This window comes from Molothrus ater, chromosome 7 (genome assembly GCF_012460135.2).
Source record: "Molothrus ater isolate BHLD 08-10-18 breed brown headed cowbird chromosome 7, BPBGC_Mater_1.1, whole genome shotgun sequence".
NCBI classification, from domain to species: Eukaryota; Metazoa; Chordata; class Aves; order Passeriformes; family Icteridae; genus Molothrus; species Molothrus ater.
Genome location: NC_050484.2, coordinates 34,622,655 through 34,645,203, shown reverse-complemented (window position 1 = coordinate 34,645,203; position 22,549 = coordinate 34,622,655). Strand labels below are relative to the sequence as shown.

General features: G+C 39.9%; 1 protein-coding gene across 8 annotated transcripts in view; it reads left to right on the top strand.

The window, feature by feature from the left end:
- Positions 1–1,157: 1,157 nt before the first annotated feature.
- The window catches only part of GTDC1 (glycosyltransferase like domain containing 1), a 195,336-nt gene continuing 173,944 nt past the window's right edge, over positions 1,158–22,549 (top strand). For 5 of the 8 annotated variants that reach the window (XR_004980494.2, XR_008508481.1, XM_036386338.2 and 2 more), the window contains exons 1-2: positions 1,159–1,351; positions 10,673–10,790. The gene's annotated coding sequence lies outside the window, so the exon portion shown is untranslated. Of the gene's footprint in view, positions 1,352–7,341; positions 10,791–22,549 lie in introns of those variants that run through there. The other 3 variants (XM_054515338.1, XM_036386339.2, XM_036386337.2) reach the window with 3 other exon arrangements.

Genomic DNA, 22,549 nt, shown 5'->3' with positions numbered 1-22,549 from the left:
CTATTGGAAAACAACTTTACCAGGATTTTTGAACCTAAGAACTTGTGAAACTAAACACTGCATTATCCTAAGGGTATTTCTCATGCAAATCAGCCTTCTCGTCACCCTTTCATAATCACTGACTAACCAGAGTAGGGAAAAAAAACATAATTCCTCAAGTTACTGGTGTTGGTGCTTCTCACAGCTGTACTCTTTGGAAATTCTGCTTTGTCACTCCATTAGGTGTAACTCATTTTGACTTTCTATTAAAAAAAGAAAAAAAAAGTTTCTGTCTACATACCAGAGATAACACCATGCTAAACTGAGCCAGTGTGAGAAAACATTTCTCCTCTGAAATAGTTTTGCTGGGAAGGTTTGTTACTCAGCGTGGGCAAAAAGAGGGTTGACACACTTGCCTGTAACAATTACACCTGCAAAGGAGGCAACCAGGTTGATCAGAGAGATGGAGCACCTCTCCAGTGACACAGGGCAGAGAGAATTGGGATTGTCCAGCCTGGAAAAGAGAAGGCTTTGGGGTGGTTTCATTGTGACCTTCCAGTGTCTGAAGGGAACTTACAGGAAAAATGGGACAAGACAACTTACAAGACCATGCTGTGACAGGATAAGGGAGAACAGGTTCAAACTCAGACAGGTTTTTATTAGATATTAGGAAAAATCTTTACTGGGAAGGTGGTGAGGCACTGGAACAAGTTGCCCAGGGAAGTTGTGTCTGCCCCATCCCTAGAAGCATTCAAGGCCAGGCTGGATGGTGCTTGGAGCAACCTCTCTAGTAGAAGGTGTTCCTGGCCACGGCAGCAGGTTGGAAAGAGGAAGTCTTTAAGGTCCCTTCCAACCCAAACCATTTTAGGAATCTATGATGAGTCTAAGATAACACCTGCTCAGCCTCTCCCAGGAGCTGCAACACCTGAGAAGGCTTGACTTACTGAAAGCACACACACCTCCTACTCACATCTAACTGGCAACAGCCCTGATTGTCACTCTTTTCAGCTGCTTCTCCCAGAAAACCATCTTCTTTCTAATTGTTTCTATTTAGCCCACCTGGTGCATAACTCCTTGTTATTTATTCCTCCCACCCCCTCCCCGCTCCCAAAACTCTTGCTAAGGGACTCGTCGCTTTCCTCGCGCGGTTCGCTTCCCGTTCCATCGCTTCTCCCTGTGCTCCTGCTGCCCGTGCCCCGCTCCGGCAGCCGGGCTCTCCCCGGCGGAGCCCGTCCCGCTGTCCCCGCGGGCAGGGAGGGTCCCCGGGCGGCGGGGCGGAAGGGGGGGCCGGCGCTGAGCTGAGGGAGGGGCCGGGACGCCGGCGCGTCGGTGCCGACGGTCTCCAGGAGGGAGTGAAGAGGAGGAGGAGGAGGTGAGCGCCCTCGGGGTGGGGTGAGAGCGGGGCCGCCCGCGCCAGCCGGGAGGGAGGGAAGGGGTCAGCGGGGCGGGCGCTCGGCTGCAGGACCGGCGACGGAGAGAGGACTCCGGGCGAGCCCCGCCGCGCTGGGCGGGGGGAGCCGAGAGGAACCGAGGGGAGCGGAGCAGCCGGCTGCGCCCGCCGCGGCTCCCGGCACCTGCGGCCCGCGGCTGGGCGGAGAGCCCGGCCCCGCCGTGCCCTGAGCGCCGCGGGCGGGCAGGGGCTGCTCCCCGGAGCCGCGGGGCCGCCTCCCGCCGCTCTAACATGGCTGCCGGCGGGACCGGGAGCGCGGGCAGCGGCCGCGGCTGCCCCGGCCCCTTCCCGGGGCGGGCGGGCCCTCGGCGGGCGGGCAGCGCGGCCTGGCCCGGCCTGGGCCCGCGGGGGCCCCGCGCCGCAGCCGCCGCTGGGCCCGGGCGGTCGCAGTGCCCGTGGGGAGGCTGCTCTGTACAGACACTCTTCTTCTTTTGCCCTTTTGTTTTGGCACGCAAGGTGTGCAGGGCAGAGGCTGCTTTTTGTGAGCAGATAAAGGGAGCGGCAGAATCTGAACCCGGTTTGGTTCCAAGTAGCAAAATTAAAATATTTATATGTATGAGCAGTTCTGCTGGTGAAGCTATCCGGAGAAATTGCACCCTTAGCTTTGGCATTCCATCAAGCTTTTTAGAAGGAGGAAAACAGAGACATTAAAAACACTTACTTGTACAAAACGTGTGGACTTTAGGAAATCGGCTTTATTATTATAAGCTAAGTATGCCCTGGAACAGAACACTTTGCAGCAGAGGAGCTGCTTAAATATACTTTGTAAACACATCCCAACTTTAGGAAAGTGTGTCTGGGATGAATGGGACTTGGCAGGGCTGCACAAATCTTTTAACACATGACTGGAGTAGCAGACTGGAGGAGAGAAACCTTTAAAGGTGCAAAAGGATGTACTGTGTTTTTTTAAGGAATATGGGAAATAGTTTGAGGCTTAATTTATTGTTCAGAGTTGAGCCTAATAGTCAGGTAAAGTCAAATAGCAGATTTCAGTGTGGGTTATAACAATGGCTTGGCATAATTCAATAGAACTATTTTATTGGATTCTATTAACCTGGTTAACCTTAAATCCAAACCATGACAGGGTTTTTATGTAAAGAGCCTCTATACGAAGTACAATATTGAATTTTAATTGAGGCTTTTAAGGCCTCATATCGAGTGTATTCTTGCCTCGTCTTTTTTCCCCTTTCTTGCAAGTCCAGGTGTACTAAAGTCAGTTTAAATACTGTGAGTCCAGGTTGCATAAAGGGGAGATAGGATTTAAAATCAGTCCTGGTTTTTTTGAGTTTGTGTATATATAAGAAAGTGAAAGTTATTCTCAATATAGTGTAAACACCTTGGTGTTTACAACTGTAGCAATACACGAGTATGTTTTGTAATTGACTTGTTTACAAACTTTCTGTTTAATTTCCCCCTTTAATGAATGATAGAGACAACCCGGCACGAAAACTCTGCTCAGCTCAGGGTGTTGGTATTTTGCAAACAGAGCACCAAATTCCTCCCTCAGCTGATGAAATGCAGTTTTGATTTCTGGTACATCTGAATTTGAGTCTCCTGGGATGTGCCATGAGTTAAACACTTGTGAATTAACCCTTGTAGACTCCTCACATTAGGATCAATATCAACTGCAACAGGTGCTGTTGCAAAAGTGGTGCCCGTAGCTTTCCAAGTGCCTGTGTTACAGCTGAAACCTGTCACTTTTGCTGCTAAGTCACTCAGGCTCCAGTGTAAAAATTATACAACTTCCTTAATTTTGTTTTAAAACCAGAGATATAGACATATTTTAAAGACCTGGCTGGCTGGAGGCCCATTTTAGAGTGGCCGGTAAAAGCAATAAACTATCCTCAAACATTTCTGCTCAATAAAATTTGAGAATATGAAAACAAAAAGTTCCTGGTTTAGCTTTTTATACATGTTTTCTGCACTCTGTGACTGCAGAGTGCTTTGAGCCTATAGCTCAGAGCTACATGCCTTGAGCTTTTTAGGCCTCTGTCCCAATTTACAGCACTGAGTTTGTTGCTTTCTGTTTTGATCAAAGCAGTGAAGTTTTGTGGTCTCTGACCAATGTCCTGCACTGGTGGAAGTGTCTAAGCAGATGATTTTATCATCAGAACAGCACATGTTTAGTGTACTTTCCCTCACTCAGGGCTCCTGGAATCGGCTCCTTGTGCAAAACCTGAATGGTTGTTGGAAGCTGTGATAAAACCAAGCACTTCCTGACATAGAGAGGGCAAGTAGTTCTGGCACCATGTGCTGTATTTCAATTCTTACTGTCTGTAAGCTGGAATATAACTACAGAAAAGAACTGAAATACTTATGCATCCTCATTGTTTGTCTTCACAAGATCAGAATATGTTTATGCAAAACAATCCTATATAGTCCAGCTTGGGAGAGCCATGGGGGTAAGGCATTTCTCCTGCAACTGTTGAGCAAATACTTAATGTGGAATACTGTCTTGCATTAGTTGTTCCAATTGTCTTGTGCATAGACTTGAGATGTTACCTGGTTAAATAAAAGTGGTAACTGCTGTTTCTGTAAAAGTTGAATTCACAAAAGTAACATACACAGTCCTGTATGAAGAGAATTGTGTTCTGTTGTAGGGAAATAAACTGAAAATTTCTAGTGGTATGAGAGTTATTCTTGGTTACAGTAGTGGTAAGTGTTCAAGGCTAGGCTGGATAGGGCTTGGAGCAACCTGGTCTAGTAGATGATGTCCCTGCCCATGGCAGGGAGTTGGAATAAAATGATCTTTAAGTTTTCTTCCAACCTGAACTGTTTAATGATTCTATTTTATGATGCTGGTATAAAGAACAGCATCTTAATGTTGATTGTTCCACTGCTTGAGACATGAGCTGTTGTGCAGTGGGAGTACTAACAAAACCAAAGCAAATGGCTTGCTGACTTGAGCACAGTGAGTCTGTCATTGTTTGGAATTAGTTGTGTAATGTAGTATTATTTTTAATTAAAAAAAAATTGCAGAAGTGAAGAGTAAACTCTAAATATAAACTCAAGGCTATTAGGAACTCATGCAGCAGGCATTTCAGAAAATAAAAAAAGCTGGCTACCATTTTTTTTTCCCCATTTGTATGTGAGAAGGGTTCTCTACCAAGTTTGTAAAGCAGGAAAATCACTTTAATCTTTGGTGGCAGAATTGCTAACAGGGGGCTGTGGAGAGCCAGCCTTGGGCTGCCCCCAGCCATCGGTAAGCGGAGCAGTTATCGGCGGGGAAGCGAGGCCTGAGTGCTGCAAGGACACAGAACGCGGTGTGAATTTCACTTCTCCATGGATTTATATCAATGGATGTCTTGAACGTGCACCTTAGCTGGCCATATTGCTGCATGTCAGATGTGAAAGTAAAAATAAACGTGTGAAGTGCCAGGCAGAGTAGGAAATGTAAATCTGAAAACCATGACTCCATTTCATTATCCTAAATCCTGGACCCCATCTATAGGAATTCATGGGAGCATATATATGTTTTATTTTTGATCGGCAGTATTTCCTGTAGGCAAGAAATCAAAGATCTTTTCAAGTTATAAATGACAATAAGTAGGGAAGCCAGTATTTCAGATTGCTGGTATTTTGTGTATGAGTAGCTCTTTGATGTCCAAATGAGAACTGGAGGAATGTCTAAAATTAACAGTGAAGTATGTAACACTAATGATGAAATGCAGAAGTTGGAGGAAAACAGGCAAGGCCAGGCACTAAGAGTGGTTTTGTATTTTTTCCCCTGATTAATTTTTTTTTAGGGTCAAAGCAAAGAACACAAACAGTTGTGATACATAAATCCCAAAGTAGATCTTGGAAAAGCAACTTGGATTTGAATATTTGTGTGTATAAGTTTGCATATAATCAAATGTTCAAAATATATTACATATGTAATTTGCTGAGTTGTTGTGAAAAAATGTTAGGGTGACCCAAAAAAGGGGAATTTAATTAGTTTTGCATCTGAAAACATCTGTATGTATTGTGGCTTTACAGCAGTGTACCAGTGTGGCTTCACATGCTGTTTTCCAAGATTATTTTTGGGCAGTCATTGCCTGTTTGTGCAGCAGGTTGTCTGTGTTACTGATGCTCAGTGGTACAAGTATGGAACTGCCCTGAATACCATGGGAATGTTTTTTCTCCTTTGAGGTGCAACAGTGGTTCTTAAGAAGGTCACTTTGGCCATGCCTCTGGCAACTGAAAATGTGTAGTGGTCATGGTCTTGATGGATAAAACACCATCCAGAGTGCAAGATTTCTTTTGCAGTCATTTTTAGAAGCTGTCATTGAGATAAAAACACACCCTTTGAGTTCACACCTAAGTAATTGGATGCAGATTTAATATGATGCAGTGTTTTATTCCTTCTTGGGATGGGATCCATGTCCCATGTTGGGCATGACTCACCCTGGCAGGATTCAGCAGTCAAGTGTGTTGGAATGAAGGCCGGAGACCTTGCTGTTGCCATGCCCTATTTTCCTCAAGAACTGAGAATCTTGATTAATCCTCCTAAAGCTTAATAAAATACACATATTAGAAACAGACCTGTTGTAAACCCATTGTATGGAAGAACTTGCAGAGTATCACAAACCTTTGTGTGTACATGCAAAAGGAAATAGTTGGGAATGCTTGAAACTCGGAATGGATGATTAGCCAGAGCAGTGGTGGTGTGGCTTAGCTCTATTTCTAGACCACCTCTTAGAGAAATATCCTACTTTTTTCTGTTCTTTCCATCAATTTTTGGGTAAGAAAAGAAAGCTAACCTCAGTGTTGTCTGTTAATAACCTTATTGTGGAATATGTGACTATATAAATCTTGATTCTGTTTTATTGATGTTTATTTACCAGGTGACACCTTTGTAAATAAAATAGAAATAAAGTCTCTGTTGCATTATGAAAATAAAGTGTTTTTATAAGTGTCTTGCCTAGTGTATATAATTAAACAAGTGATTTCTCAGAAGCACTGTAATTCCCATCATTTTAAAACAAAAATCTTAATTGAAGTACAGCTCCTCGTTTCATCTGAATTGTATTTCCTATGTATATTTCTGTTTTAATATTTTGCATACAAATATGCCCAAAACCAAAAATTCAACAAGTAGTTGAACATATTGCATCTTTTATATTCTGGTTCTTTTCAAGGTTTACACAAGGAATATGCTGTGAGATGACTTTGCTATATAAGAAATCCATCAAGATCCTGTGAAATTCTGTGTTTTATGATTTCCCAGTTGAAAGTTTTCCCTGGCTGACTGCGGTTATAATACAGCAAATTTCTGAGTGCAGCTTTTTGTTTGGTCTGAGTTAAAGTTCTCCAAATAAACAATAACATCAGCTTGTTGATGAATATAGACAGAATAATTTCTTGTCCTGATCTTGCTTTAAGAAAACTTTAATGAGAAATATGCTCTTGTTGTTGTTAAGTCAGTTTTCTTCTTGTTGTGATTTAAATGTAAAGGCAAGATTTATGGAAATGACTGCAGGGTGGTGCTGGCCTAATTAGTCATTATTTTGGGCAAGGCATAAAAAATTGGTTGTTCTTGTGCCTAAAACTAATAGTGTATTTTGTATTTAATCTGTAGGTCTTTTGTAAAACAAATGGTTGTGCTAAAAACTGCAAAATACACACATTTAAAGTTTGTATGCTATTATTTTGCATACTGTTTTGGCATGTGACTTAAATTTTTCATTGGTAGTTAAATTTACTATTATGTATATTTGAAATATATATGTATCCCTTAAAAGCCAGGAATAATAGCAGCTGAGCTGGAATTTGCAGTAGAAATTTTGGAATTGAGTATGGCTTTTCTACTAGTGTCTATTCAAGGATTAAACACAAAGCACTGCAGTGCTTTCTAAGAGTACTAATACCTATTACAAGTTTTTTTTTTTTGCGAGGAGTTTTAGGATTATCCTTGTGATATGTTCACCATTGGGCTGAGGGGTGTCTTTCAGGGCTTTCTTTTTGTGGGCCTTGTTGAGATGAATTCCCAGTAATTGGTATTTCACCCAGAAGCGACCCAGGTGACTTAGGAATTCTAGCACCTTCAGCATGTGGAATGTCTGTCCTAATCAGGCTTAAGAGAGGGGGGCATTAGCCCAGTAATGATTGAAACCTGCCTTCTAAAGGAAAATATTCAGCAGGGCATGTGACGCGAATGCTGCTCTGTGCCTTTGCCCTCTCCTTGTCCAGCCACAGCTCTTGCACATCCTTAGTGGAAAGGGGATGTGGCTGAAGCACAAAGCTGCTCTGCTCCTCTCCATGAATGCATTTTGTGATTAAACTTTGAAAAGTCACAGCTTCCAACGTGCCACTGCAGTTTCATGGTAGTTGTGACATTATTTTACTATTCACGCTGTGAATTTCATTCTATAGTAAAATGAATATTATATTGGCCTTTTAAGTTGGTTGTCAGTGGAGAATAAGGAAGCTACACTTAGAGCATCTGTATGCAATCTTGGCGACAAGTAGGACCCTCTGGAAAGCTGTTACTGTTGGGGCAGAACTAATCATTCCATGTGAAATTATATAAAGAGAATTAGCTCTGACTCTACCTCATTTCCTTTCATACCGCTGTGAAAATAAGCTTAGGAGCGTCAAACCTTCCCTCTTTATTTCTCTAAGTACTTTGTTAAATACTTCTTTTTATTAAGACTTATTTATTGGAGGTGCTAGGAAAGAAAATATAACTGTCTGTATTTTTAGGTACTAATGGGTTGTGCATCCTTGCCCAGCTTGGCAGTTTTGTGATTTCCTTCCCAGGACTGGATTCCTGGGATCAGTTGCCGTTGCCTTCTCTGTACTTTGACTTTATTTCCCTGGCGGATCATTCCGAGTACTCCGCATTTAAGGTAGCATGCTTCATGTGAGAGAAAATTGTCAATCACAGCCTGCCTGGGCTATTTAGAAAAGAGAGATATCACAAGCCTGCTTGGAGCTCTAAGGAGCAGTCAGGTCACCTGCTGAGTTGCCTGGCGGGAGCCTAAACTTATGCAGCCTTTAAGTTTAGGAAAGAAAACGGGGATCTTGGGAGGTCATCACTCTGTGCTGAGGCCCTGTGCTGGATCTGTGAGTGTGTAGTTCAGTGTCAAGCCAGAGAGAGATGTATGGGCCATTCCTGACATGTTCTTCTTACCAGGTCTTAAAAACAATTAGCGGAGATTTGCGTAACCCCTCCATAACCTGATCCCTTGTTTAACTATCCCTAGAGGTAGCGTATTTCCTCTGATACTATTCTATTCTTTTCTGAACCTGTTAAGCTTTTTTTTTCTTTTTATCTGCAGTGGATATTGCAGTAGTGCAATAGGGCATGATTCTTGTAGCTGCTGTTAATGTATTTTAAAGCTTGTCTCCTCTTTTCTTTACCTTTTTTTTTGTACTCACTGTTTAACTCTCCCAGATTGTTTAGGTTTTCTTTTGAGCTTGTTTCATACATCTGTATTGAAACCTGAGTGTAATGTACAACCTTAGGATCTGTGATGAGCAGGATAAGTCTTACTGTCTTTTTCATATGATGCTCCTATCATTATTATAAACTGGAATTATTTTTCAATTTTGGTGTTCAGTATTAAAACCGCAGTTTCAGTTTTGCTGTTAATCCCTTAGTCCCACTTTTCTCAATTCTAGCTCTGTTTCCCAGAATGCTTGTAGCATTTCTCAGGTAACTACCAAATTTTGCAACTACGTTGTCCATCAAGTAATAAATTAAAACATTAAATAATCCTCCACTGAAATGCAGGATTATTTATAAAATGCCAAGAGGAAGCTTATTATATTCAGAGTCCTGCAATCTGTACTTTGTTGCAGTCACAGCCTTTGGAGCTGGAGCACAGAAGGATTGTGTTGTGCTCCGATTCCCTCGTTGTCTTTGGAGCCATTGCTGGTCTTGGTTCTTTCTGTCTGTGTCTGTCTTTCATTGAACAATCTGAAATGGGACGAATCAAATCTGACGTCTTGGAGCTATCGGTGTGTAGAGAGGGGATTTTTAATAAGTTGAAAAAAGCTTGAGGAATGCTTACATGGATCTGCACCCATGGGTGACTCAGTTTCTCTGAGTGGTGTGTAAAACTCATCGTTAATTATACTTCAGTGTCGGACCCACAGATGGTCATTCGTCATGGCTGCTAGATGAACACCTAAAAAAACCCCAAAAAACTTTGATCAATCAGATCTCAAGATTTGAGTGTTATTTTGTGAAATACATAGACAAGGGAGAAGGGGAAGAAACACTCTCTGCTTCAAAACCTTTTCTTCCTTGCTACTTGCTTGGAATATAATCTGCAGATGTTTTTCTTTTATGTTGGTATTTTACTACACCTGATGTGATCAGAAACACTTTTTTATCCTCTGCCCTGGCATTTCCAAAACCAAAGCAACTAAGAGATGCTGACAGAGTTGGGAAGACACAAGGACTGTGGCTTAGAGTTAAGGCAGATGTGATTGCAACATCTGTGCCTAGGAAAGCTTCAGTCTGATCTGCCTTCTGTCTTCAGGATTTCTGGGATTCCAGGAGCAGAAGTGGTGCAGATAAGACATGTCCTCTGAGGCTTTGAAAGGCTTCTGCTCAGATTGTAAAGCTCTTCCTTATTAGGCCCACAGGAAACACATCTCCTCTAGCGCAGCCAAATTGGTATCATTGTTAAATACTTCTCCTCGGGCTCTCCAGTGGTAACTCTGCTCCGTGGTGGGGTTATTTGGGATGAAGAGCCTCTGTGGCTGCCTCTGTGTATTGACTAGCTGAGTATATTACTGGCATGTAACTGTGTGTGGTAATTTCTGACTTGGAAGCTGTGATGCGATCCAAAGAACAGTTTATGGAGGGTTTTCCACCTTTTTCCTTAAATTGGACTCTGTAGGCCTAAAATTTGGGATTTCTAACTTGAAATCTCCATCAGAACACAATCTAGTAACTAGGAAGAAAAACCCCAAAGCCTTGGCATCAGACAAATGAAAATTCATTTTCTTTAATGACTCTCCCCTTTGCCAACTGTGTTCTTGGAAAATGGATCTTTGCATTTGGTTTGTTTTCACTGCAACAACTGTGTTGGTTTCTGGGTGACATAAAATTGTGCATATTCCTCTCTGGGTTGTGAAGGAAGCCCTGCCCTTTCCCTCATCTCTGAGCAGCAGTCATGGGGCTATTTCCTGACGTTGGAGCTGTTCTTATATTGGGGCTCCCCACCCGCTGTGCCTCTCCTCTCTTGCTGTGTCCTGCTCTGAAGGCTGTGCCAGGTGAGATGTGCTTGCTGTTCTTTCTCCTTTCAGGTGAGCTCCTCTGGCCTGATGTGCAGCTGGTGGGAAGAGAAAAGCTGAAGGCCTTCCCCTGTTCCATCTGTACCTTTGAAAGGATTTCACGGAACGCCATGCATGGCAGGCAAAGCAGGTATGACCTGTGGGAGTTCAACAGCAAACACTTCAGAAAAGCAAAGATTCACTGCCCTAAGTTCACCAATCTGTCCTGCAGGAGAAACAGTGAGCAAGTCATTAAAAAAGTAACTAGATGAAACATTAAGACAATATCCATATGACCAAAGCAGGTAGTTTGCATGATTTCTTTCATGCATAATTTTTATGTTTTTGTCATCGTAACAATACATGACAAATGAATATGCTTTTTTCTCAGTGATGTTTAAAATTTGATTGCCTGAATATTGATTAATTATTGATTAATGTTCTTGGAAATATTTGAAGAGTTTTGTACTTCACTGGATTGCACATAAAGTAATTTTGGTAGTTGAACAGTATATTTCACTGCAGACAATCCTAAAATAAGTTCTTAATAGTCTGGTTGTATTAATATTAATTTTTAGAGTTTACATTGTTAGATGTTAGTTATTAAATTCTGTTCAAGATGCAAACTCTGTACTGTTTTGTAGCATTAATTATGCAAGTTTGAAATTCTCAGTTTCATTTTAAGGTAGGGCTTTTTATTTGTATGTAGCCGTTGAAATAAATTACCAGTATGAGAAAACATTCTCCTAATAAACGAGGGATGCCTGGAGTTGGCTGCTAACTGAGACAATTTAATTCATCCATCATCAGGGATGATGTTTCTTAGCAACACAAAGTATTTTCACCCGGGGCGCTTTCACAAACTTTCACATTTTTCTTCAAATACAGCCTTGGTAGTGTTTTATATGACCTGAAGTTCGTCCATCTGTCCTGAAGCTCCCAATACTTTGCCATTCTCTCCAGTGATCAAATGATCCGATATATGGGGTTTTTTTTCAGCTTAATAATACACAAGTTGACTAGAGAATCATTTCGTGTGTCAGATTTTCCAAAGGGTTCTGGGAAATTATTTGTTGCTCTGTATAGCAAAGCTAAAAGTTATTGAAAATGTGTTACAGTTTCATAATAAAACAGATCTGAAAATTACTGGCTGGAGAACCAACTAAATGCTTTCTGATAGCCATAGCCTCAAGGGGGATTCTTGGATCATTTGTAATAAAGGGATATCTTTGATATCTTTTGGTGAATTGACTAGTATTCTGTTTAGATCATTATTTATGGAAAAAAACTGGCTTGGTATGCAAAGTTACGTTATCAAATTGTTTGGGTGTAAGAATTGCCTTAATGCATTGCCAGAGTTTTCCATGTTTATTCTTTTTGTGTGCTGCATAAAATCAGAAGAAGCTGTTGATCCATTAAGACTACCTTTACTTCTTGCTTTCCATTTTTACAACATGTGTGGGGATGATTTGATCAGTGTAATTACCACCTGGGGAGACTTGGCTTGCTCAAGAAACCCCTTCAGGTATGTAACAGGTGTTGTTCAGTATGGAGAGCACACATCTTCCAAGTGCAATGTGTTATTTTGCTTTGAGAAATAATATGTCTTGATTTTTTGGTAAACTGCTCAGCAAACTTCTGTTATGTGAAGAAGTGACTAAGCCTTTGCTTCTGTCTTTTCCTCTTGCTTTGAGAGGAAAAGTTTTAGTGATTCTTCTATGTCAGCAGTGCATAGTGACAAGTGTTTGTTAAATGTTGTGATGAGGTAATTATTATTCAGCTTATTTCACAAAGAAGGTGTACAGAAACCCTTTTAAATTGTGGGAAAAGAAATTACAGAAACACTGGTTTGATTCTTCCTCGTAGGTAGAAAAATGCTGTGTTGTAGCTCATGTCATCTTAGCTTTAATTTGCTGAGTTTTCATGTAAGCTTTCTACAAAGAATTTTCCCAAAGTCTTTGTATACATGTGCAAAAAAATTAATTGTATGTCCATTTAATTGTATGTCCAAGTTGGGACGTATTGTTTGAGATGATCTTATTGCAGTGTAGGTGTTTCATGCCCTGGTGTTACTGTCCAGCATCTTGCAAGCTCTCTGGGTGCTCCCTGAAGTCCTTTGAAGAATCACCTAAGTCGGAAGCTTTTTGTGTTATCCCACAGAAAATGGTATCTGATAAAAAAGGGGGAGAAAATCTTTTGCTAGCCAAGCTTTTAAGTCTCAAGTCTTTGAAAACAGCAGCAGTTGTTTGTCTCTGATGCTGCCTTACCTGTAAGTTGGAACTGTGGCACCTTGCAGAAAGGTTAGGGCTCTGTTTGCTCCCGCAAGGCTTTGTTACATGTTGTGGCAGACTGTCTACATTTCTACCTCTGCTTTACCATCCTGGGATCATTTGGGAAGTTCCAGAATCAGTTGTGGGCTCTCCTTGCCCTCTGAGGTTGTGTTAAAAAATTCCTGGTAGTCTTGGTGGCTCCTGGAGGCACCTGCAGTGTCTGATGTCAGGGATGTTTCCTGCAGGCTGGTGTTTGCCGTGCAATAAATAATGTAGTCACGTTGTGGACCTGTATTTGCATCTTGGTGCAGTCAGTAAAGACTGACACGAAGGCTGGTAATTCATCTTTCAGAAAGTCAAATTTAGAAGATTAGGTATTGAAATTGCTCCATAGTTGAGAGTTCATTTTTCCAACTGTAGACCCAGAGTCTTGATTTACAAAACTAACAAGGGCTGCCACAGGCAGGTGGGCACCACTTGTTTTGTGTGAAACCAAGCTTCCCAAATACTCTCCAGAAATTAAGAACAGTTTTACTTTGAATAAAGGTTTGTTTGGGGTAGAGAAGTAAAGATTTTCATGGGATTCACAAGCAAAATACAGCTGTCTGCTGTGAAGTACTGGAAGGCAGTGCTGGTGATGTGTCAGTTTAGGGTGGAGAAGAAAGGGCTTCCTTTTCCTTGGGAACATTTTTTATGTAACAGAATGTTTACTCAGGATAGGTAAATGGTAGCAAAATGTCGCTTGAGTGCTGTGCTAAAGGCAAATTAATTACTAAATGTTCCTTTTAAACCATAGCCTCTCTTGCCTTAGTGAAGCAGACACTGGGTCCTTCTCTTATCCATATTCTTTCTTATTCCACATTCTTTCTCTTATCCTTATTCTTTCTTACGGATTTTCTAAGTATTCTATGCAGTTTCCTATGGTTAGCTGTAAGGACATGAGGAATTGATAAAAATTGTCTTTTTGAAGGTAGTGAAAGGTCTAGAGTCAGTCTGATAAATAGAGAGGGATAACTTGTAACCATAAACACACACTAGTGTCAAAACTGTTGTAAATTTTCAAAAACTACTTTTCATCCTCATCCAACCATGACTCAAATAAAGAACATTCCCTTTATGGCCTGCAGCACAATACAAGTTGTACTTTGTTAGCTTTCAGTTAAAGCGATGAACATATTACTTGAATTTTAGGAAAGAGGACTTGAAAACATACTATATTTAGGGTTTAGTCTTGAAGTTATAAGAATAACTAGTGGTTCTTGCTGTTGTTGCATCTTTCAGTGTTCATGTGCATAGAATGACTTGATCAGAGTTGTCACTGGGAACATTTAGTTTTTCATGCAAAGTATTTTTGGGCAGCTTTTATTTGGAGGAATATGGGATGGAATATAAAAGAATGAGCCTAAGAAATTATCCTTTATGTTAAAAGGTCACAAATTATAATTGTTTGGGTGCTGTTTTTGCAATTAGTCTCTGAAAAAAGGTAAGTGCAAATCAGGCTAAAGCACTTCACAAGGTGGGTGTTTGACCTTGGAATTCTTATCATTTAATGCAGTGCCTTTTCAGATACTTGAGAATGCTATCATTTTATTTTAATTGGAGCAGTCAGTTGTTCTGTTACATGTTGTGTTTGCATCTAACTCACATAATGTGAGAGTTTGCATGAAAGCAGGTGTGTTTCATTCAGCCTCTCTACTCAACACAAAACTATTGTGTTGTCAATAAAAATCATAATTTCTCTATGTTTTTGAGCTTTATTTGTAGCCAAGGAGTAGTACATGAAAGAGTTGGGGCATTTTTAGAATCATAAAATGGTTTGGATGGGACCTTAAAGGCCATATATATATGAAGTATAGAACATCCTGAAATAGATACAATCAAATCCCAGTAATAGAGACAAAAAGTGAGCATCACCATAGTTGTGTATCCAGTGTTAATGATCTGTATTTCATATGAAAGGCTGACCTTTTTGGCACCTTTTCTTCAGAAGTAAAGAACAGTCTGATCTGTTTCCCCCACAGTTGTTAGGGCAGTTGGAAATTTGGTTGATCTTATTTTTTCAGCATAACTATCACATGGAATGAGAGGGCCAATTGCTGAGATTGCAGAGGACTGTGCAGCCCCAGGCATCTTCTTCTATGTGTGAAGACTGATTCTGGTTAATGCAAACAAATAAAAATGAACTGCCTAAGTTCAGACCAAACACTAACTCAGATCAGGAAAAATATGATTCTTCCCAGTGACTTACAATGGATGCATGAGGCTTATATGTGATGGTTTGTATAAATCAAGGCAAATGGGCGTTCATTGTTGTGATTATCACTTGAATTGCTTAGCATTGTAACCTGGTAAGCATTGGTCAGTGTTGTATTTAACTGTAAAGAAAGTATTGGAAAATTATAGTCTGAATTTGATTTAATTGAATATGGTGGTCTAAAGCTCTGCAGCTTGGAGTTTGAGGCAGAGAGACAAATGGTCAAGAGCCTGCACATTCTGCATGTGGGGTTTTTAACGTTTGGTGGTCTCATTCTCAGGTGTAAAGCAAGCATTTTACTGCAATAATAATCTATTCCAGATGCTATTTTTAGGCCAATATAAACCTATTTAAAATGTCCTATATTAAATATGTAAATGCTTTCCTGTGGCCAAATGAATTTTGTCCACACAATTGTGTAACTTTAGCTTAAGCCAGTTTTCAGCTTCCAGCCTCTTAATTGTTCTTTAATCTATGGAGTACAAAGAATTACACGTGTCCAGTCTTATTAGACTTTTGGTTCATTTAATTATGATCAGGGAGATGATTTAGAGTTAGGGTTTTGAGATGTGGACCGTTATTATTTTTGTAGACTGGCTCTCTTCCCTTTGCCTGTTCACTCCTGAGTGGGTGAGAAGGTCGAGGAGTATGTGGAGAAAATGGATGGGTATGATACAAGTGGACAGTCCTGCATCATCCTGTGCCTGGCTGGGCAGTGATTCTGCCTGGAATTATATCGCCTTAAAGTGGTCCCTGTTGTGAGAGGAGCTGTAGATGTTTCAGGGTCACAAGTGAAGTTTCTCACCTGAGACTGATGTTGGGATACACAGTTAAATATATCTCATTTCCTTTTTATATTCTTTATGGATAACTAGATCTAGGAAGGCCTGGTAAATGTGGAATTAATGTTTATTTCCTTTTGTGTTAAATTAGACCTGTCACCAGATTTGTTCCTAGATTCTCATGCATCTTGCACAGCTATTCCTGCTGCTTGTCATCTTCAGCTCTCCCTGTTTTTGCATTAGTGTGGGCTCTGTGGCACTTGATTTAACATCAGTTAAAAACTCTATCAGAACTTCTTAGTGTTGATTGTCTCTAACAACTTAGAATATATTTTTTTTTTTGCATGTGACTGTGATTTTTGAGGGGAAAAATCCATGTATTTTCATTGTTAGTGGAAATTGCAGATGGGAACTTCAAAGAGGAAGACCGAGGGGCATCCTCTGTAGGTTGTCCACAGTGTATTTGGTCAAGAAAAGAAACAGATTAAGGAATGTGACTTGTGGTTCTTGATGCAGAAAAAAAGCTTCCTATGCCTAATACATTGGAAAACATTTGTTCAGGAGCAAGTCTCCCCAATGCAAAATTTGCCCCTGTAGTATTATTAAGATCAGTATCCATGTAGGTTCTCATCCAAACTCAATGTGGTGCCTGAGGTCAGCTTTGGCTTGTAAATGCAACTTTAGGGAATGTTTTGTCTGGTCCTGTTAAAAAGCATCTCTGGAAGTTGTTTGTTTAGAAACTTATTTACTCCTGTTCTTCCTGGGCTTGTCTTCAGTTCCTGCTTAAAAAATAGCAGCTCTAAATGAAACATTGTGTCCTGCTTCACAAGGTTTGTGGAAATAATCCTTAAGTGTATACATACCCTCACTGACTGCTTTTTGACATTAAAGGTGAATGTTTTCAGTTCTGGATGCTTAGTAGACTTTTCTGTGTGGAAGAAGTGTGGGTTTTGTGAAAATGACTGTTGTAAATTGATGAGTACTGCAGTCTGTGATCCAGGGAGGAATTATCAAAATGCTATTTCATAAAAATCAAATAAACTGTGACTGATCAAGTGGGCAAGTTCACATGTCCCTGTAGTTCTCTGAACATCCTGGCTTGACTCATTACTACCAGAGAGGTGTCTGCACTTCATCATGTGTTGGCATATTCCCTGAGACTTCAGCATTCCTCTTCTGTGTTATTTCTTGATAGTTCTTTCATTAATCCTTCGAAAGTGCTGGACTGCTTAATGGAGTCGGAATAAAAATAATGCATTTTCAGAAAGTCTTCCAGTGTGTTCTGTTTGCTTTCTGCATCTCACTTAAGTGTTAATCAATTAAGTGATTCTGATTCTAGTCACTCCCCAGGTTAGATCTCGCCGATACAGGGATGGATAAATGTACTCTGTAAATTAGGTGTGAAACGGTTGGGGAAATGCACAAGCTGGTGCTCTGCAGAGCCAAGGCAGGTCTGGCTGGGCTTTATTTTAGCTCATGTGTGGGCAGGCTGGCAAGGCTAGTGCTGAGCTGGAGAGAAGTGGATGTCCTGGGAAGAAATTGCTCCTGTAGGAAAATGCTCAGGTGTTCATTTTCTACCTGTTCTTTATCTATGAATTTATCACTTGAGTTCTGTCACCTGGGCAGTTTTGCTCTGCTCTTCTGTTTTTTTTTTTTTTACACTTCTAAAATTCATAGTTGGGGGTCACAGGCCATCAGGTGCCACAGTTTCGCTTATAAACGGGACCAGAATATTTTAATAAAAAAATTGTTTCCAACTCTCTTTAAGGATTCTGCCTAATAAGTAGAGATTAGTTTATAATATTATATGGACAGTGAAAATAAAGCTTATGTTTCTTAGGTATCATATTATTTCAAAATTAGATTTGTTATAGGTATATAATGATAGGCAGAATTGTAACTCAGGGTGTCTCTTCCCTGGAAATGAATATCTGCTGAAGATGCCCAGTGTAATCTCTGGTTGAACTGGTCTGGATATAATTAATTGGTTATTGATAGAAATCCATTTATGTGCTGGGTCAACAATGGAGGAAGATCAGAACTAAAGGTGCAGCTGCCTCCTCTTTCCTGGTAAAGAATCTTCCAGTCTTGAAAACCCAGCCATGGCAGATGCCAAGGTTGGAGACCTGAGCCTGCTGTAGTCTCCATTTATGATACTTCTCCAAAATTTTTTTTGCCTACTCTGAAATAATTTCACTGAATGTGTCTTATCCCTAGCATTCACATATTCAGCAACCTGCAAGTTGTGCTCAAGCTGTGAGTTTTAGAGGGTGTCTAATGTTCTGTTTAAAGGTGAGGATCCTGTTATATTTTTTTTCTTTAAATTTTATGAGCATTTTATATAATGATGTTCCTGTCATGCTTTTGGCCATGAATCAGCACAGCATTTCTGTGCAGGCTTTAATTGAAGCGTGGAGTTGTCTTGCTGTGCAAATGTTGAAGTCAGTGAGACTATTAATTAAAATTAAGTATCTGCATAAGTGCTTTTGCTAAAAATAAGTTGCTTCATAACAGCTTTGGGCCATATTTGGGAAGGAGGGGGTTGTTTTTTTCAAACTTAGGGAATAGGTATATATTTCTCTCTGAACTGCATGATGATAAAATGTAGCAGCAATACCAGAGGGCAGAATGTTGATGGGAAGAAGTGTGAGCTTTCTGCCTTGTCAGATGTCACCTAAGCTGCTATTTATTGATTTTTAAAGAGAATAAAACTGTTATGGTTTTTGTATTGCACAGAGACTGGTGGAAAACTTGAGAAGTTACTGCTTAAGCTGGCATGGTAGTGGAAGCGCGCAAGTGACAGGAATCAATCAGTTCTTTATCTTCCTTTCTGAGTGCCTGGTTACAGCTCTGTTTTCCTTCCATCAGTTATTTAAAGTTGGAGCTTCTCAGAGTGAGACTTCTTAGGTACTTGTGCTGTGTGTCATTTGTTTTCTAGCTGTGTTTGAAGCCATTAAAAATATTAACAGGGACTACTGAGCTGTGGCTTTTCCCATATGTATTAGACAATTTACAATACAGATTTACTGTACAATTTACCTTATAAAATGATCTGATTTATTAATTCTCATGGTACCTTGGCAAAATAGCATCCTTTTGTCTCTTCAGTCTGGCTCTTTACCAGACTCACTTTATCATGCCAGCCTGTTCCCTTTTTTCTGATTTCTTTCAAAAATAGACTCCTTACAAGCTCTAGCACTCCTCACCTGCAGCAAACCAATAAATTAATAGTGGAGGGAGGAGATCACTGGAAACATGGTTAGAGGAATGTGCATCAAGCTGCCTGTGCTGTCAGGTTTCTCATTGCACCTCCGTGTCTCTTCCAACACTGATCTTAATATCTCTGCCCTGCCTTTTTGCAGGTGTATGTGGTGTGCATAAAGCAGTGGCCACAGAGCTAAGCAGGAAAAGATGAGGGACCCTATTTCACATGCTGCCAGCTGGGATGAAGCCTGGTTTGCCTGAGGTCACACAGAGATCTGATGCAGGACTGGGGCACAGGTGTTTCCTGACCACAAGCTGATTCTTCTGAGGTGCTCCAGCACAATGTGTGTTGATATCTCCAAGCTGTTGGTTTCTCACTGCTGCCATTCTTAGTCTCTATCATTTAGTCCATGATTAGTAGCAGAAGCTGAGAATCCCATTTGTATGTGAATACATTGATTCTTGCTGAATATCACATGGTTGTTCCTAAAAGTGGGACTCTGTAGGTTCCTATTTAAAGTAATTTATTAATGCTGTTGATGGAGTTGCATTTGCTTAGTGTCACTGCCAAAAGTTTCTGTAAAGCACTGTCACATGAACACAAAGCAAAATTTACACTGTTTGGGGAAAAATACCAATGTTGCCATCTTTACTATGAGCACGTCAGTTGCTCTTTATTGCTTTTTAAATTTGATTTTGATGTTGTGTGGCGAGCTTTTCAATAAACATAGTGGTTTCATTTATATAACACTAGAATTATTGTTAATGCCCAGGTTCATACTGCGAATTACGTATGTAATATTGTGTCCAGTGGGATCCTGTATCACAGAATTTGCATAGTTATAGTGCTGGTGACATCGTAGCTCATACAAAGAACCCAGGGACCTGATACAATATCAGTAAAACTGTCTCCTAGGTATGATTCAAACAGTTTTATTAGCAACATATGGGGTATGAAGGAGCCACAGAGGGTAGTTTTGAGTGTAAGGGTGCTGGCCTATCTTTTTCAGCCTGTAATTATATCAGTCCTCTTCTATGGCATTATTTGTTGCTGCTCTGGGATTGCAGAAAAAATAACTACTAATATGATGACACAAAGGATCAGAATAAATTATAATTGTTGACTTTACAAGAAATGCATTGGCAAAAAGGCTTACTGTCCAAAGCTCGAATGTCATTTCTGGTGCAGCTTCAGAGTTAAGCCACTGCACTAAATAATATAGTTTTGAAAGTGTTAGGGTTTTCTGGCAACCTTATCCTGCTGTATTGGATGCTTTTGTGATCTGACAGATACAAGGAAGAAACTTTTTGGCTGCATTTTGGTTTTTAATCTTAAGCTAAAGGAGTGCATTTTGTTTAATTGATAGTGGGATATTGAACTCTTGTTCCCCAAATGGAACATATTCTAATTAATCATCTTGAAATAAAGAGTTCATAATTTAAATTATGACATTAAAAACTTGCGAAAATATAATTAGAAAATTGCAGTAGTGCTCTGTTCAGTTGTACTTCTTAAAGTCATGAAAAATTAAAAAATAACTTCTACATGTTGTAAAAACGATAAAAGTTTGGGGGTTTAATGTTTCTGCCAGTTGGCTGAAGAGCCACAGTGTGTATGTAGCTATTAAAGAAAAATAGTATTTGACTGCTTCCTAGATAATTTTTTAAAATCTGTGTGCTTTAAAACACTGGGCTGAGCAACTTCTCAGCACAAGAGTCTGGGTAGGGAGTTGGGAGTGTTATTTGGGCTTTTGTCAGCTACTTCTGAACATTTTTATTCCTCACTGAGGTTTAGCATGGAACAAACAGTCTGGGACCTCTGTGCTGCTTCACTGATGTGGAAGCATCTTTTCATCTGCTTGCTTCCATTTCCAACACAACTGTGTTGATCTTACTGTGGTTGCAGTAATATAATAAATAGATAATTTTATCTGGAAGGGATCCTTAGAATTGTTCATCCCTTGTTTTCAGGTAGGATGAAACTTTTTTGAATCATTCTTGACTTAATTATGCATTAAACAAGCTAATAAAAAATAATTTATAACTTAATTGCTAAACTTCTTTCATAGGTTTCAAGCTCTCTGCTGGCACTTGATAGTTTTTTGTGAGCTTTTCTGACTTCCAGAAACTTTTGAAGATAATTGCAGGTGATTGAGGAGCTATTTTAACTTGTTCCCATAGTATCCAACAGTAAAAGTCCTCAAACTTTGCCAGTTTCTATTTGTTTTGAAAAATATCTCTCATCCTGTATCTGCTTTATCTCTTTGGCTGCTTTGACTGGAAGCTCTCACAAATTTGCTGCTGTTGAGAATCTCAAGTTCTTCCGTGAAAACGGAAGTAAAATTGTCCTAAGCCTTGTAATTTTGAGAAATAAGTAGAAACATGTAGTGAGACTTGTGATTGAGAAGTGGACAGATGTCAGCTTGTAGGTGCATAAACATCACAATCTTCTGATCTTTAGTGCAGTTGTCCCCTGGCTCCAGCACAACCAGCTACAGGGTGAAATGGTCATTTCCAGTGTGCCTCAAAGTCAGCTTGCTCTTTAGACATCATTAAGCATAAACTTGTACTGTTTTAATGCAATTTTTTTTGCCTTTTTAATGCCATTTTGCTTTTTTTCATATTTTTTCTCCTTTGCCATATCATTTGTTATTTGGAGTAGAAAGTTCACACCCACTTTGCTAAAGATGGTAAAGGAGTGATTTCTGAAAGTAACTATTAAATAAAAAAAGTTATATAAACATATCTGGACATCACATCATAGGGACTTGAGAGCTGTCTCAGGAGCCTCTAGAGCCACTCATGTTAATTGTTGCATATCTTGTAAATGTGTTTATTTGAAAGTACTGGAAGCCTTCCAAGAAATTTCTGTATTTAAAAGGGCAAAAAGGATGTCACAGTGGATTTAGTCCAGGACAAAATAAAGTAAAGGTTAACTTGGACTTCCATCAGTGAAAGCTTAAAAGCTAAAAATAAAAATAAATGCTGGTCACTATGGTTTTGTGATAGAAGGATTTGTGAGACAAAGCTGATTTTTTCTATAGGATTGTGTGTCTGGCCTTTATTGCTATATTTAACTAATTTCTTTTGAAGCATTAAATTTTTGCAATGCAATATTTTGATATAAAAACTGAGGTTGTGTGTAGCTGAAACAGAAAATATTAAAAATGTCCTGTTGCTTAAAGTGTAACTTTTAATGAGATGAGAAGGGCCTACACCATGTGGTTCCCCAATGTGTTCATGGCCCACTTAATCAGCAATTTCATTGTGATATAATTTTTCCTGCTTTATTTGTCAGATGATGCAAGGAATGCTGGAGAAATACATCTGCAGTTAGTCACATAGTTTAGTCATCAAAATACAGGAACACTGTAGTTGAGCCAGAAAACCAGGGTGGGAA